This window comes from Pithys albifrons, chromosome 1 (assembly GCF_047495875.1).
Source record: "Pithys albifrons albifrons isolate INPA30051 chromosome 1, PitAlb_v1, whole genome shotgun sequence".
In the NCBI taxonomy this organism is placed as follows: domain Eukaryota; kingdom Metazoa; phylum Chordata; class Aves; order Passeriformes; family Thamnophilidae; genus Pithys; species Pithys albifrons.
In genome coordinates, this window is record NC_092458.1 from 83,161,439 (window position 1) to 83,178,860 (window position 17,422).

The following is a 17,422-nucleotide window of genomic DNA, read 5'->3' on the forward strand; positions in this document are numbered from 1 at the left end:
TGGTTTGCAGCACACTTCTGTGACCACAGTAATATACTGTGAATTGAAACAGGAGGAGAATTTTCCTAAGCAAAGTCACTTTTCCTCATTAAATTACTATTGGTTTGTTTTTTTCCAGGAGCATCATAGTCTAGTTCAGTTAACAGAGAAAGGCCAATTATACAAACAGTGCTAACCTGTTAAACTTGAATTTACCAGCCAGAATTCAAACAAACAGCATCCTACTCTGCACTTGGGTTTACTGATTTTCTCTTAATAATGTCACTGGATTAAAAAAAAAAGAAATAAATGGCTGAAGGGAACAGGTGGATCGAATCAAAATGTTTCAAAACTGCAGGAAAGTAATGCAAACAGTAAGAGCACTAAGAACAAGTTCTATGTAATTGGAAGAGAAGATGTTCCATTTCCTTTCTAAAATCAAATGCAAACTGCTCATGTGACTGATTTAGTATTGAACAAGAGAGGAAAAATTGCTTCTTGGCATTTAAATGGAAATGTTTCTTGTTCCGAAATTTTGGAAGCTTGCATACTGTATGATTTTTGATGAGGTCTATTCCTAACAATATACATATTTTTCTCAGTTAAACTTTTTTCTTCCAGAGAACTAAATTACCCTTGTCTAGAGTCTAGATTCCTGATGTGGAATATATTCCAGAGGTAATAGGGCCAATGCAAATACATTTCATTTTTAATATGTATGTCTGAAAAAACAGTGAACAGCAGCAGATATTTTGCAAAGCAGACCTTTATGTTGAGGACTCTGCTGTTTTAAGACAATGCTCTGATTTGCTCTGTGCCTTTTTACTCTGATTTCTGGGTTTGGAATAAAACATATATCTTACATATTGCTTTCCACAAAGGCTGGAAATTTTAGGACAGGAGGAAAAGACAGAAGACAACAGACTTGCATCTGGCTGATTTAAAAGTTTACCATGAAGAGGATGATTCTCACGTAGCTCAAAGCACTGCATGAAGTACTGCAGTCCATTATGTTCAGCACTCCTCTTACAACCCAGTTTTAGGGCTGAATCCAGTATCGCTCCAAGATTTATAATGTCAACACACGCTATGTAGAGATTGTTGCTGAAAAGTTTTGTAAGAATAAATTTTGAGGAGGGATTTGAAAGAGAAAAATATGATTATTTGGTGAATGAGAAAATGATAGGCTGAGTGTAAATTGCAATGGGTGATGCGTCCTCGCAGGGATAAGTTATTGAGTACTGGTCCAAGGTCAGGCAGTGAAGTAGTAGCAGGGCCTGACACTTAGCAACATAACAACCCTTTCCTGCTTCAGACCATGTTGAATACAAGCATTAAATAGCCCTAATTTCCTGTCAGTACTGTTTAAAAACAAAACAAATAAAACCAAAACAACCCCCCCACAAATATTTAAAGGATGGAAACTAGTAGCATTGATCTTCTCCCTAAAGAAAAATTAACCTTAAATTACACAATCAAAATCTTGCAGCCTTCTTCCTGAGAATTTGATTTTAATTCTCAAACAACACAATTATGTAAAAAAAAATAGTAATTGTAATAATAACTTATAATGATAATGATGACATCTCCTAACACCACTGTGGATGATGTTCCCTGACTTCAAAAGCAAGACATTATGCAAGCTGCCTAAATAGGGGCAAGGGGCAAAAGAGAAACAGAGGTTTCTGCCTCTTCACCAGATGTGCTGAAGCTGAAGCCCACCTAACCCCGAGAAAGAGGTTCACCAGGGCCAAGACAGAAAGACACCACATGAGTCAGCTCTCCTTCCTGTTCTTGTTCCCATCCTGATCCCCATCCCAATCTCCATCTCATTCACATGCTGAAGTCGATGTCATTCCAACTCATCCCTATGCCTATTCCATGCCTAAACCCAATTCATACCTATCATATATCCAAGAACATTCTTTCCCCTCCCTATTACCTTCAATTCTTAATTCCACATTCAATCCCTTTCATCACCATGCCCATACATCTGTCCATGGCCATGCCCTGCCCATTCCCTCCTCATACTGCTGTCCATCCCTTCTCCATGCCATGCCTATGTTCATTCCATCCCCACACCTAGGCCATGCCCATCCCTTCCCCATGCCCATGTTATATGCACATGTAATCTATGCCCATCCTCTCTTCATGCCCAGCTTCGTGCCCAGCACTCCTTCATGCCCATGCCATGCCTATGTCCTGCTCCTTCCCATGTCCATACCATGTTTATGTCCTTGTCCATGTCCATACCATGTCCATGCCCTTCTCCTCCCAATGTCCATGCCATGTTCATGTCTGTGTCTTCCTCTGATCCATGCCTGTGTGAGGACTGTGTCATGCCGATGTCAGTGCCTATTCCCATCTCATGCCAATGCAAACATCTTCCTGATGCCCATGCCATGTCTCTGTCTATGTACCTTCCTGGCCCATGCCTATTTCATGGCCATGTCATGCCCATGCCAATGTCTATATTTTCCTCTGCCCCTTGTCTATGACATGTCCATGATATGCTCATGGCATGCCCATGCCCATGTCCTGCTCCTCCCCATGTCCATGCCATGCCAATGTCTATGTCCTCCCAGGCCTCATGCCTATGCCATGCCCATTTCCACCTCCTCCCCACACCCATGTCGCCTCATGCCCGTTGCCACCCAATGCCCCTCTTCACGCATCCGGACGCCGTGTCCGAGCTGCTCCCACGCCGCCGGGGTGAGCAACCGCCCGCCGCATGTGCGCCTGTCATTCCAGCCGGGAGCGCCGGCTCCTGCCTCCCATTCATGTAACCTGTGTGTGTCTCTCTTTCTCTCTGTGTGTAACAGCGAGAGGGAGAGAGCGAGCGAGGCACGGAGAGGAGGAGGAGGGGGGAAGCTTTAAATAAAGCCTTTGGATTGCAGCTGCTTATTTTGGGCAGTCCTACCAGGACGATTCCTGCCAGGAAAGAAGCTGGACCGGTTGTTGTTTTGATTGGTTTTTTTTTCTTTTGCTTTGTTTTTAATTTATTTTGATTTTGGTTTTTGGGGGTGGCAGAGGTGTATCTCCAAGCTGCCTGCGGAGATGAGCTCCGGTGCCTTCCTGTAGTTTCCACTTTGGGATCGCTGGACACAGAAGTGGCATTTCGGTGGGGGGAAGATGCAGACATGGTAAGCTTCGCTTTTTCCCCTGAAAAGTGTATTTATGCCATCGACTCCCTCCAGTTTTCCCTTCCCCCTTTCCTCTTCCCACGAAACAGCCGGGCACACGGGCTGGGGCTGGGTAGAAGCTCCCCGAATCCCTGGTTTTCCCTCCCCAGCATCCATCCATGCCTCCAGCCCAGCTCCCTGCCCTCCCCTCAGTTTGCAGCAATTCGGGGAGGCAAAGATGCTGCGGGAGGCTCCAGGATGGGGCGGGGGGGCGGGAATCAGGCACCCCCTGACTGCCAAAACCTTGCTTCAGGGTATGTTTGGAGTGGATTCTCCCATTCAACCTTCCCCCTCCGCGACCCTTCCCTCTGCACTCCGAGCGGTGCGGCTGTGCTGGGGGAAGGCAGCAGTGCAGACTGGGAGGCACTGGAGCAAGGATGCAGCTTTAGGATCAATCGGTGTTATTTATGTAATAGTAAAAGCGAGGAGGAGAGGGGGAGAAAAAATAGATTAAAGAGAAGTGCATCGATATTTCTCAGCTTACAAGGTTCCTCTGGACCTGTGTGAAGCCCCCATCCCCATGTCCTGCTGCAGGGTGGTGCGTGGTGGGAGTTGTGTGTATGTTTACATTTGGATCTGTGATAGTCAGGGATGGGGATGGGGTCTCCCATTTTCCAATGAAAGGTGGGTTTGCCTCCAACAAAAAGCAGAAAAAAGAAATGCGCTTGACTGCAAGTTGAGTGACAAGTCTGTTTCTTAGGCATTAAATGTTAGAGACCTGCTTCCAGCCATGCCCTGCTAGGATTAAAAGCTCCCCCAAATACTGTCTTGTTGAAGAAAAGATGCTGGAGTGCCAGGGAGAAATGCAGTGGTTCAGACTCCTGCTTATATTCTCAGCAATTTGCATTCTCAAATACAAATTTTGGCTGTTGAACATAAAACCAGGGTGCTACCAAAGGGCATTTATTTCTTGGGAGTTGTTTTGATTAAAAATATAGATGTTTTCTTACTATACAATATCCATGATATTTTACTTAGAAATAAGTAGTAATTAAGGAATGCCAAATCTTTAAAAAATAATCATTAAAATCCCAAACTCCTTAAGTATTCACGAGGCAGTATGTATTTACTTTCTTACCATGATCACGCTTAGAAATTCACAGTGGTTACAACCATGTAAGCACAATTTGAAAAAAAAAAACACAAAACAACAAACCCCCCAAAAACCTGAACAAAACCAAGAAACATATTTATGCCACAGTCTTGTTTTATGGGAAACCCAGCCTGAAATACATTTTTTCATACAGCCAAAACAGAGATGAATAAATGCTTATTGAATAGATAGACAAGACCTTTCTGCATTTTGAATGTATTTGCTTATGGTTTTTATAAGAAAGTTCAAGTATTTTTGATTTTAAAATAATAATTAAAAAAATCCAAACAACAAAACTCTGAATCTATCTAAAAATTAATCTCTCCATCTCCACCCCGTCTTCCTCCTTAACTTTTTGCACTGTCTCACCTTGAATTTATAGCGGCTTCATTTTTTTTCTTTATTTTTTTCCCTGATAAAAGTCCCAGATGAAGGGAGGGCCATAAAATGAGAAAATGAGAGCAAAACTTTGAATTTGGAAGTTGTCTATATGCTTTATATAGGAAACTTCTGCTGTAGACTGGCACATTGTTAGTGTGCTGCTTCCTGCCCTGGGGCACCAGAGTTGGGCAAGGAAAAACTTGGCACCTTCCAGACTATCCCAATCCCATGTCTTTCTGCTTCACTGACCCTAACAAAATTGACTTCTAGTAGCCTAGCCCCTCCCCTCCTATGGAAAGTGCTCTGCTCCCAACATGTGCACCATATGTGCCTGCAACATCCCAGGCTTAGCGTATACACCTATACTATGCCAGCAGCCAGCACGTGCCACCCGCACTCTGGGTCTGGGAGCTGGGGATCAGCCATCAGGAACCCCAGCTCTCCCCTGATAGCTGGGGGAGGCTGGGGCTGAGCCAGTGATTTGTATTTAATTTATTTCATTGGCCTCTTCAGAGTCAGGCACCTCCCACTTAGTCCCTCAGCCTGTAGTACTTTTATAGGCTTGGGTGGAAAAAAACAAGGAGTGTGTGTGTGTGTGTGTGTGTGTGTGTGTGTGTGTGTGTGTGTGTGTATATTTAGTGGGGGGTGGGTGGGCATAAGGGAAGGACGGTACATCGCTTACACTGTTTTGCAGTGAGACAAGACTTCACAGCAGCTTGCTTGGCTCTGCCTGTGTTACAAAGCTGTAGGAATTTGCTGGTTTGTGGCCATCACGAGCTGCCCTGCCCTGGGAAATTCCCAGCTTCCAGATTTTGCCATGGTGCTGGATCAGTCCTTCCTGGAGTGGGCTGGTTTGTGGCCAGGAGGATTCTCTGCTGCCATAAGACATCAAGAATGTGATCCCCAAGCCAGTGCATGGGAAAGAAAAATCAGGGTCTGTGCTGGTTTGCAGTAGGTCCGGGGGTAGGGAGGGAACTGTGAGGTCACGGTGTGTGGCCAGGCTTTTCCCAGCCACGTGAAAATGTAACCTGTGTTGTTCTTCCCTGGAGAGCGGGACCAGTGCTCTGCACCACCCTTGGAAGGGGGTCTCCCCAAACAACAGGGGCACGGGAGAAGGGGAGGTGCCTTTGCAGACAACCTCTGTCAGTATTTTTCCCCTTTTTCCCCTCAAAAAGAAAAAAAAATCCCCAAAATTAGGAATTACTGCCACTGCACTGAGAAGAACTATATCTCTGCAGGGACTCTGCCTCATTGCCTCACCCTCCCCTCCCGTCCATACGTATATCCATGTGTACATATATTCACAAGGGGAGATTTTCAGTGTATCTGTCATTTATGTGTGTGATTTGGAGAAGAAATGTCATGGTTTGGTGGAGAAAGATGGTCATTAGTGTGGAAAGGTGTTCTCAGGCTGCTCTTTGGCAGGAAAAGGGGGAAAAGGCAAAAGGAGATGTATAAGTCAACTTCATAGTTTCCTTATTAGTAAGGAGTCGTGGTTTAGAAAGGCTTTTGTGGGGAGAATTTGCCTCCTCTCGTTTTAAGCAATAGGGAAAAATTATGGAGAGATGAGAGTAAAGCTCCTCATCTGGTTTTGGTTGGAGGGGAGGGGAGATAGCGCCTTCCCTACTCCCCCTCTGATTTATTTTACTACATGGATGGAAAAAGAGAGATATCTCTCTGATTTCAGTAAGTCTGGGGAAGGAGTGATATTTGGGCAGAGGAGACACTGCATTTTTTAAGTCCTTGTAGCTTAATTATTTTCCTTGACTGCTTTAAATTAGATGCTTTCCTGTCCTCTTGGTGAGCAAATAGTACACTGACAAGGGAAAATGTTCTCTTTTGTTTTACAAAGTGAGAAATTTTTTGCTTTTATTTTATTTGATTGGTTTCCTGGAGTGCATAACTAAATGTTATTTCATTCTCTCTCAAACATGTACAATATTCCAATTAAGAGCCTACTCTGATTATTTTTAACCTGGTAGTTTACTATTTCTCTGCTCAGGAGAGTAAGTCTTTGAGTTCTCGCACTTTAAATTAGCTGTGATGCTTAAGCAAAACTAGCTTTTCTCTGGGAAAGTCATTTCCAGTTCTGTCGAGTTCCCACTTCAGTGGTTCATTTCCTGACAGAATCACATCTGTGTAAGGAGCAGAACTATGATCTTACATAACTTGATGTTTCCAGATCAAAAGTTACAAATATTGCAGTAATTCCACAATGAGACAGATTTGACAGGAGGAATGTTGCGTGGCATATTTATTATTAGGATTTCAAATCAAGTTTTTAAAAATTTATAGAGGGGAGAAGTAGAATTAAAAATATGAATAAACCAAAATGTACTACTTTGATACTTCTTTACCATCACTTTTTCCTTTTATCTTACCTCTGTAGGGAGTTGAGACTTTATTTTTTCTTTTTTTAAAGCAAATCCTTCTGTGTTTAAGAAATGCATAATTTTAACTTTAAGAAATGAAGTAGCTCGAAACTTGCTCGCTTTCTGATTTCATTCAAAGAAATGAAACTGTAAATCAATGTCAATTCACATTTAAAGACTGGCTGTTACGTGGCCTGTTGTGAGGTCTACCAACATAGCTTATTGTAACTAAAAGCTAAAATACTCTGTTTCTGCTTTGAACTGAGAGAGTGGTGTTGCTGGGCACTTTGACAGAGTAACCTGTATCACTTGCCAGCGAATTGGGTATTCATGGATTCTTGACCAATGTTTCAGAGAAGAAATTCTTGTAATATTTTTTTAAAGCATATGTATGCATTACCTCTTTGTTGTAGATTTAAATGGAAAAGAAACATGGAGAAATGTATATCTTAACTATATCAGCATAACCTGAGGAGTGGTGCAGCAGTGTGGCTATAGGACTTATATTTTCTGTCAGGAATAAGTACATGATTTGCATTCCTGTGTGCTGTTTCACCATCGCTGCACTGATACTCAAAGAATTTTTTAGAAATATATATCTATGTATATATTTTTTGCCAGCTGTTCCGTGTCATTCTCCCTGGAGCATCTTTAAAGGCAGAGTTGAAATGTGGATAGGAGGGCACATTTTCTTGGTTGTGTACAGTAACAATTTTAATGGAAAGTTCAAATTTGGAAACTTTGAGCCTTACTCACAAACATCCTTTTGCCTTTATACCAGATTGCTGAGAATGAAGCTGTTTGTGCTGTTGGGGGATTCAAACTTCATCTCATATTGTCCTGCTAGGTATCAGCAGAGGTGATCTTTTGAATGTGAAGATGTCTGTGAAAGCAGACACAGAATCCTCTGTTCTTCCAGTGTGTTTGACAGCCAGAAGGAGGAAAAAGCACTCTGAAATGGAAGGGCTGGCAGATAGGTCTCCTATTCCAAGTTGAGAGTTGCTTTCTAGGATTTGACACATCCTTGTTCTTTTTCTAAGTGCCAGGAAGAGGGAAGAAGACAGGAGTTGCTGATGGTCAGTTTAAGTGGAGGAGCTCACTGAACTGCATTTATCAGTCCATTTAAATGGGTTTGATTCTATTAGATTTCACATATACTACATGCTTTAGTGAAGTAGTATATGTCTAGGATAACCACAGCAGCCCAGAATGCTGCTTCACTACCATAGTCACAGCTAAGGCACAGTGGCAGATGCGCTACCCAGGCAGCAACAGCAATGTGAAAACAGGAGTTGTCTCATTGCCCATTGATTTAGATTTTAGGTGTTTATTCAGTGCAGTTTTCTCTTTAAACATTGAGTGGAAGGTGTAACACTTGCTTGCACATGTGTTTGCACACACTGAGCCTTCAGAGTGTTCTGGAGATTGATTAGTTAAACGGTCAAAAGTCAGAAAACAGAAGATTAAATCCTGTTTTACTGTTTTCATCCAGCCCTCTATTATGTATGCAGTAAGGGCTCACCAGCTTTGTTGTCTCTCCGTCAGACTCCAGTAAGTGTAATGAAAATCTGAGAATTGCTTAAAAAATAAGGCCTTTTTGTTCTGGGGAATATGGTGTCCATTCATAAAATCAACCTCAGCCTTCTGTGTCAGGAGTTGGACCCAACAAACCTTGTGGGTCCCTTTTGACTCAGGATACTCTATGCTTACATAATACCATGCTGTATGGAGGATAGGAGAAGTCAGGATTCAATTCCTGGGCAGGAGTGTCTTCAAATACTATCTGTCCAGATGAAATAAAAGTCATGGAGGTGAGCAATTCATAAATCATTTTTTCTGATGGGTCACCTGGACTTAAATGGCTCAATCTTATAAATGAACTGAACTCACAAATTTTATGATGGAAAATTTTCAATATTCTACTAATTACTTTTAAACTGCCTCTCTGCCTTTAGATGCTGAAAACCATTTCATCCTCGCCTCTGTAACATAAAGAAGAATAGGAAAGGAGAGTTGGGTTAGTCAAAAAGCCTTTCAAAGTAACAGCCAGAAGTGATTGAAAAACCTGATGGAGCATGAGAGACACTGGAATTTGCTTTCTGCCTGTTGATACAAATAACGTTAGGTGGTTGGGCTGTGAGCAGCACAGATCCCATCAGTCAGAAACAAGCAAATGCTGCTATTTCTAGAAAATTATCCTTTGTGCAGGTAAGTTTAAGGTGTGATCAGCTTTTCGGCATTGACAGATTTTTGTGGTAGAAAGCAGAGAACAATCTCAAGAGCCAAGCTGCTGATGCCTTCCGGCAGACAGCCATGATCGGGGGTTACTTACAGTGCGTACTTACTGTGCTAAAACAATGCAAAGTTCACGTAGCCTTTAATTGCTATTGTGGATGTTGACCACATCAGCAGGTCAGACTCTGAGCTGTCAAGATGATCATCCAGACGTTGCAACACACAGTTATGAAATGTTGGTTTGAAGAGACTTGCCCAGCACTGCCCACAGTTTTGGGGCATCATTTGGATGCCGTAATCTGAAACACATTTGTACTCATTCCTTGGCCCTCTGCTTAGTCACTACAAACCTTCCAGCTCTGTAACGGGTGAGACAGGAATTGTAAACCTCCTCTTCTGCTCCATATTGTCACTGCTTCATCTCCAGGCTGGCTTGGATAAACACTGTCTTGTGAATAATGACTGCTTTGTTATTCAGGGCACTTGATTAAGGCAACTTTCATTGTGTTCTTTACTTAAATTCTAGGTCTCCAACATTTAAATATTATTCTTGGTGTTTTACTCAAGTCTTTGATGATCTTTTGTAATTTTTTGGGGGAGGGAGGGGGTTTACGTCCTACAAGAGCTAGTGCCTTTGTAACATTGTCTCATTTTGGTATCTGCATGTGTCTATGGTTTAAATTAACAGATCATCATCTCTTGATTTAACAGAGTACTCTGCTCCTCTAAACAGATCCCTCAGTCCATCCTACTCAGTCTCCTCTCCTCTTGTCCGGCCTCTTCCAGCTTTATTCTGCAATCCCATTTTCATCCCTCTAGCTCCTGCTGTCAGTCTCCCACCTCAAGCTCAGTGAGCTCCTCCCAGTTTGGGGTCATGCCAAGCACAACAGAGTGTCTCTGACTGAAGTTCTGATACTTGGATGCAGACCCGGCACATCCCCTAGCACAAAGCATCTTGTTTGGTCACACACAGGTAGCAATATAAGTGATGGGAGCTGGTAAATATGTACAAATGCACCCAGGAGCATACAGCACCAGTGTTTTTATCAAAGTCTAAACTTGGCTTAATTCACTCAGATGAACACAAAATTTATTAGAAGCAAATCAGTTCTCTGCGGGGCAAATTTCAAGTCCTTCCTCTAAAGTCCTAAAAGTCCCAGAGGAGGTTTAGAGAGAAGGCTAAAGGCTTTTTCTTTTTTTTTCTTTTTTTTTCTTTTTTTTTTACCATGAGTAAAACAACATATTTTTTCCTAGCCTTGTTCTCGGAATCTGCTGAACTGTTTTGACTGAAATTTTCCAAAAAAATTCAGCCTGAGGCAGACAGCTGGCATGGAAATTTTCAGGCCAAACAATTTGCTTAGTATAGTTATGAGAAACTGTGAATGCTGTTTTATTATTAAAGCTGCCTTGCTCTTCCCATAATTGACAGCACTACCAACTTTGTCTTTCTCCAATAAACAGAGAACTGGAGATTGTGTTACAAACTAATTTCATATTTGTGTGTTTTATAGATATTTTTATACATTGGAAATTTATTATAAATCTGACACATGCATTTCAGCATATGTTAGCAGATGATGAAATCTCAAGCTTCCTAGAAACCAAAGTGAATACAAGTAGTGAGAACCCACAAAGTCACATCAAAGCAATACAACAATGTGGGATTTGTAGAATGGGAATAAACCCAAAGAAATCTCAGGAGATCTTGCATTGACAGCGCAATCACACAAATTCCTGTTTATCCCACATTTGGGTTCATGGTCCTGCTGACAGAAGGATTCTGATTTAGTATAACAGCATTCTATCACAAGTGTTACTGTAAATCACAGGCAAAAAAATCAAGGGAAAATAACCCAAAAGAAACTCCATAAAACTGAAAGAACAGATAATTGCATTTTAGTGTGATCAGCTTTTTTTCTTAACATCATCACAGGTAACCTCTCAGGCTGTAGTTTCACATCAGAGCCAACCTCCAGACCCATTGGCATGAAAAGAGAGGGGTCCTGGTCTTCCTCCCTCCTCCCATCCCAGTGTCATAAAATCATAGAATCAATTGGGTTGGAAAAGACCTCTGAGATCATCAAGTCCAACTCTTGGTCCAACTCCAGTCCGTTTACTAGATCATGGCACTCAGTGCCACGGCCACAGAATCACAGACTCTTCTGAGCTGGAAGGGACCCATCAGGATCATCGAGTCCAACTCTTAAGTTAATGGCCCACGTAGGGGATTGAATCCATGACCTTGGCATTATTAAAACCAAGTTTTAACCTACAAAAACCTCTAGGGACAGTGAATCCGCCACCTCTCTGGGCAGGCCATTCCAATGCTTGATTACTCTCTCTGTAAAGAATTTTTTCTGATCTCCAACTTAAATTTCCCCTGGCAGAGCTGGAGCCCGTGCCCCCTTGTCCTATTGCTGACTGCCTGGGAGAAGAGACCAACCCCCACCTGGCTATAAGCCCCTTTCAGGTAGTTGTAGAGAGTGATGAGGTCACCTCTAAGCCTTCTCTTCTCCAGACTAAACAACCCCAGCTCTCTCAGCCTCTCCCCATAGGACTTGTGCTCCAATCCCTTCACCAGCCTTGTTGCTCTTCTCTGGACCCACTCTAGCACATCAATATCTTTCCTGAACTGAGGAGCCCAGAACTGAACACAATACTCAGGGTGTGGCCTCACCAATGCAGAATACAGGGGAAAGATCACTGCCCTGGTCCTGCTAGCAACGCTATTTTGTGTCCTCTCTCCCCATCTCCTGTGCTTTCACTCTTTCAGAGTATGTCTGATAATTTACGTCTTTTTGACAAGGGCAGGATAAGGGGTAATGAATTTCAGCTAAAAGAGGGCAGGTTGAGATTAGATATTGGGAAGAAATTCTTTACTGAGAGGGTGGTGAGTCACTGGCACAAGTTGCCCAGAGAGAATGTGAATGTCCATTCCTGGATGTGTTCAAGGCCATGTTGAATGGGGCTTTGAGGAACTTGGTGTAGGGAACTTGGTGTCCCTGCCCATGGCAGTGGGGGCTGGGACTAGACGATATTTGGCGTTCCTTTCAACACAACTCATTTTATCATTCTATGATTCTATAAATTAATTCATCAATCCAGGAAGAAAAAAGCTCTATCTTTTGCTTGGAGTTTTGTTTGGTTTTAGGGTTTTTTTTCTGATGAGTTAGTGACTTATATTGAATGAATATGGTGAAGCATGTGCCAAGGAGAGGGAAGAAAGAAAGGAGTACAAAGACTGTGATGAGTTTTTAGGTTAGTCCCTTGACTCAGGAGTTTTTCTCCTGGATTGCCAACTGTTTACAGGCCTTTTATTTGACTGATATAAAGCCTTATTTTATTAATATTAAAATACAGAGTGCACTTTTTCATTACAGTCTTCTATCTTCTGGACAGTCTTTTGAACCATCCTGCTCAGTAGGCACTGAAGTGGTTTTCCTCTAACAGTTTGCTGGATTCTTTCTGAACCCAGTGCACCATTTTGATAGCCACAACAAAAATTTTTCACTATTTAAAATCATGCAATGAGTTAATAAGACTTCCTGTTTTTCTGCTTTAAACTCTTGCTTTGGTGAATTCATTAGATGAATCCTACTTCGTGGGTTATACAGCAGAATCTAATAGAGGTCTCTTCCTCTTACTTTTTGTTTTCCTATTTCAAGCTGAAAATCCCCACCCTACTTTATCTATGCTGCAAAAGTCTTCCCATATCCCCCCATAATTATTGCAGCTTTTTTCTCTGTTAGTCTCTTTGATAATTCTACTCTGTATTTTAGAGATAGGTAGACCTAAGATATATGCAGCATTAAGATAGAAATGCATCATTAGCTTAGACAACATCATCCCATATTATATTTAGTGTAGTAAAAAGGAGGCTCAGGGGAACCTTATTACTCTCTACAACTACCTTAAAGGAGATTGTAGCCTGTTGGGGGTTTTTCTCCTCTCTCAAGTTACAAGTGACAAAATAGGAGGAAATCACCTTAAGTGGCACTAGAAGTTTAGATTGTATATTAGGAAAAATTTCTTCACTGAAAGAGTGATCAGACATCAGAGCAGGCTGCCGAGGAAGTGGTGGAATCACCATGCCTGAGTGTGTTGAAAAAGTGGTGGATGTGGTGTTTAGGGACATAGTTTAGTGGTGGACCTGGCAGTGTAAGATTAATGACTGGACTCAATGATTTTGCAGGTCTTTGTTATTTTTTCTCCTTTTGTTGTTTATTTTTTCCCCTAATATATCCCAAGATTTTCCCTGCACTGGCATGAGCAAAGAGCTGGTATTTGTAGAGGGCATCCCATGGAGATTACTCAGCCACCTTCCTGTGTGGCACCAGTTAATTCAGAGCCCACATTGTGTATTCATTGTTAGAATTGTTTTTCCCTTTATGCATTACTTTGCTTTTATTGATACTGAATTTCATCTGATGTTTTTATCACCCAGCTTGTTACTCACTACTGTGAGAGTAGGTTGTAGTGTAACGGCAGGAGGCTTCATGAGAGAATCAGAAAGCCCAGCAATGAAACAGGCTCTCATTTTGACTTTCATTCTTGTCCCGGGGATAATCTGAACAAAAGTATAACCAACAAAATACTCTTAATACAAAGTAAGAACAACCAGCCTGCCTGTCTTGTGACGTCTGACTGTGAAGTTGTCTGTGGCTCAAATGTTTTTCCTTCTCATAGACAGCATCTAACAGAACCTTTTTTACTTCTTTCTAGCAAGTGTTTGTTCTTCCCCCAAACAGCAAATTATGCCCTTCACTACATCTGAGCTGTAGCAGCAGAGTCCTGAACCAAGGGAGAATTTAATGACCATTTTCTCACAGCCTGATATGTTTCCCTTGTATCTTCATCTCCTTTCTATCCTAAAATATCTGTTGCGTTCATGATGCCCCGCAAAGATATCTGGGATTTGGAAACTTTCAGTGCTCAGTTTTGCTTTTATCTCACAAGAAAGTGTGAGCAGACACAGACGTATGTCTGTGACTTAGAGCCCTGTTTGCTGACAAGGATTTGGGTCTACCTGAACAGTGCTTTTTTTAGAGCTTGGTTTTTTATGGCTTATTGTTGCTAGTGCTGTTCATAATATTATTTGGGATTGTAGAGATGCACAAATGACTCATATAGAAGCTACAAACCTTTACTTAAAGACCTGCATACCTCACATATGCTTTAAAATGTCATCTGTTTGTGGCTTTCTGTGCTGAACACTGCTGATCATCGGCTCTGGGGACCAATGTTATTGTACACCTGCATCACTTCATTTTGTATTATTTTATACCTTTTGCATATTTAATGTTTTGTTGAATTTTATGTGTTTATTTATTTTGGCTGATGTCTTCTCCAGAGATTATCAGACAGTAAGCATCTAGTTGAGAAGATGGTAACAGGGAAGAATGGGATATCAGAAGCTAATACTAGGGAAGAAAAGTGGGTCTTTTGGGAAGTGAGAAAATGAGGGAATACCAAGAACAGAGGAACCTCTTGCCAGCAATTTCTTCACTAGAGCTGGATTCCTGCAGCCAGTGCTCTGTTGTGCTCTGTGCACTGAAGACTGTTTGATTCTTCTCTTTTGTTTTTGGGTTTCCTTCCCTCCTTTTCAGAGCATGGAAGGCTAAAAATTCTATAACATCTCTACTGTGCATGAAATACATAAATCAATAAATCAGGATGCCCACCCCCAGCAAAGCTGCCCAATCAAATGTGTGTTTATGTGTGTGGACAGGGAGGATAGATTATTCATGTGTGAATTTGCTGTTTGTTTCTCTCTCCTTCCCTTTGTTCAAATGAAAACACCTGGAGGTAATTTTACATAGACTATATGGTAGCTCACCTTGCATCATGTTTCCTTGAATATTTCATTAAGGCTTTTTTTTTAAAGGTGCACTGATTTGGCTGACTGAGTGCTTGGAAGTGGACATTCTCAGCGACAAAGATTTTTTGAAGATAACAAAAGCCAGACAATCTTGTTTGAATCCCCAAAGCACCACAACTCTTTAACCTAAACCAGGGCCAGATCCAAGGATCGTTACTGTTAATTTAAAGGCTCCTGTTGGTTTTAATGGGCTCTGGATCAGGCTTTTTCACTCCTGCTGTGGAACAGTGCTGGCTCCCCCAGTGTAGAAACATGAAATGGCCATGAAAATTGAAGGTTGCTTTGAAAATGGATGTCATTTCCACTGCTGGACTAATTGAGCGTGAGAGGCTGGGAGTGGGATAGGTTTGAGGTTTTCTTGGTGTTTCCAAGTAAGTCAAAGTTCCTATAATGAAAACATGCAGAGTGGTGTTTTGTAACTATTTTTATACCCACTTCAGACTTGATGTTAGTGGCTTTGAATTATTTAACGTTTTTCTTCCTCAGCTGTCATCTCCAGTGAGCTCCCATTGCAGGGCTTCAGGAGTTGTGTCAGGAACAATGCAGGAGCCTGGCACTGGCTGCTCAGGCAGGGGAATGTTGCCTGGTTTTGTTTTGTTTCATGTCTTTAATCCTATTTTATCCTTTCTCTTGCTTGTAAGAGGGACATCAGGCCAAGGTATTAAATCATACTGACCAGCGTGGGCTGAAAATGAAGTACATGCCAGCTAAAGACACAAATAGGGAGTTTTCTGCTTAAAGCACTGAGCGCTAATGTCTGTCACATAAGAAGAGCCAACTATTTAACATTCAGTCTATTCAAAAAACATTATTATGTCCCAATGGTAATTTAAAACCACATCTGTTAGAACCATATGTGAGGAAAGTATGCCTTTTTTTTAGCCTTTTTTTTTTTTTTAAGTTCCAAGTTACCTTGTTTATGGGGTTATCTTCAGTGTGGGCCTCTTTCAAAATTTCAGACTGACAGCCATGAAATGCCTGGAACAAAAGAACTAATTGAATTGAACTCTTATCTTTTTCCCTTTGTAAATAATGTGTGGGCTTTTAGTGCATATCTACAAGTAGACATCCAGCTTTGAAAGGAAACCTATAGACTGAGATCATGCCTCATGCCTCTGTTGTCTATAACTTGATATTTGGTTTTTTGTCTGAGTTATTGGAGATTTCACAGGGTTTTTTCCTTGCTGTAATTCCAGCTTTGTATTAGCATTCCATACAACCTTTGAAAATAGCTCTTTTGGTCAGTTAGAACATCTAATTTTTACTTTGTGGAATTGCCATTGGATTATTCTGTCCTTAGAAATAGAAGATATACATTTGTTTTCAAAGCATCCCATTGTTTTTATCTGACCACTACTAACTGGCATAAACTTGAGATCCTAAAGCCTTAACAGTGCTAATAGCGTATGTGACATTGGTAGTGGAAGTTGACTCCACAGAACCTTCAGGTCAAAATATCTACTATAGGTACCTCATGATGTGACAGAAAAAGGGCTCTGTGTCACCCCTACATGGAGTGAAACACTTTGACTTGTCTTTGTGTGCCTATTCATCCCAGCTAAATGCAAATACCTGAGTGAATCAGTCTGACAGATGATGATAATTGGTGGCAAACAAACTTCAAGCACAGAAGTTGAAGGACCACCTTACTCCTTTACCCTGTCACCTGCTCCCTCTGCCTGAGAAGAGTCTTCAATAAAACCTGGACAAAACTGAATTCCCAAGTGGTTGGCAAGCAATGACTTTCTTTCTGTGTTTGGTGAGACCATACATTGTGGAGTGGTAGGGGATATTTCCATTATGCTGCCCCACTTCTCTGAAGTCCAGTTTTGGATGGTGATAGCAGGAAGAGCTGTGCTTCAGCTATGGCGGATAGGCTGGAACACCAAATACTGGTGTTCAAGCTGTGATCCCCTGTGGTTAACTTAAATTGTGCATGTTCCGTGATGAATTTAGAGCACCTCAAGCTACCACTCCAAATATCCCCCATAATAAACAACAAATAACTGCTCTGCTGAGCCTTTTATACGTGCCAAAAGCTGTCTTCTGTAGAGTCCCACAGAATTCTCAGCCCTTCCTTGTGTAATGGATTTTCCCATTAAGTTCATCCACATCATCAGGCTTTCTACTGTTTGTCCTTCATAAATAGGCTGAGTATCTCAAAGAGAAATAATCAGAAAACAAATAAATAAGAGTGCAAGTTGCATGCATAAAGTGACCTGCATTCATGATCTGCATATCTTTCTAGTGGCATTTACAGCATGGCATATTGTGAATCCTCCTCCAGCTGTGTTTTAAGCAC

The 17,422-nt window shown here is 41.6% G+C and overlaps 1 protein-coding gene across 4 annotated transcripts in view; it reads left to right on the forward strand.

The window, feature by feature from the left end:
• Positions 1-2,856: 2,856 nt before the first annotated feature.
• Positions 2,857-17,422, forward strand: part of TENM4 (teneurin transmembrane protein 4) — a 614,726-nt gene continuing 600,160 nt past the window's right edge. For 2 of the 4 annotated variants that reach the window (XM_071556826.1, XM_071556796.1), the window contains exon 1: positions 2,857-3,122. The gene's annotated coding sequence lies outside the window, so the exon portion shown is untranslated. The remainder of the gene's footprint in view (positions 3,123-17,422) is intronic. The other 2 variants (XM_071556807.1, XM_071556817.1) reach the window with 1 other exon arrangement.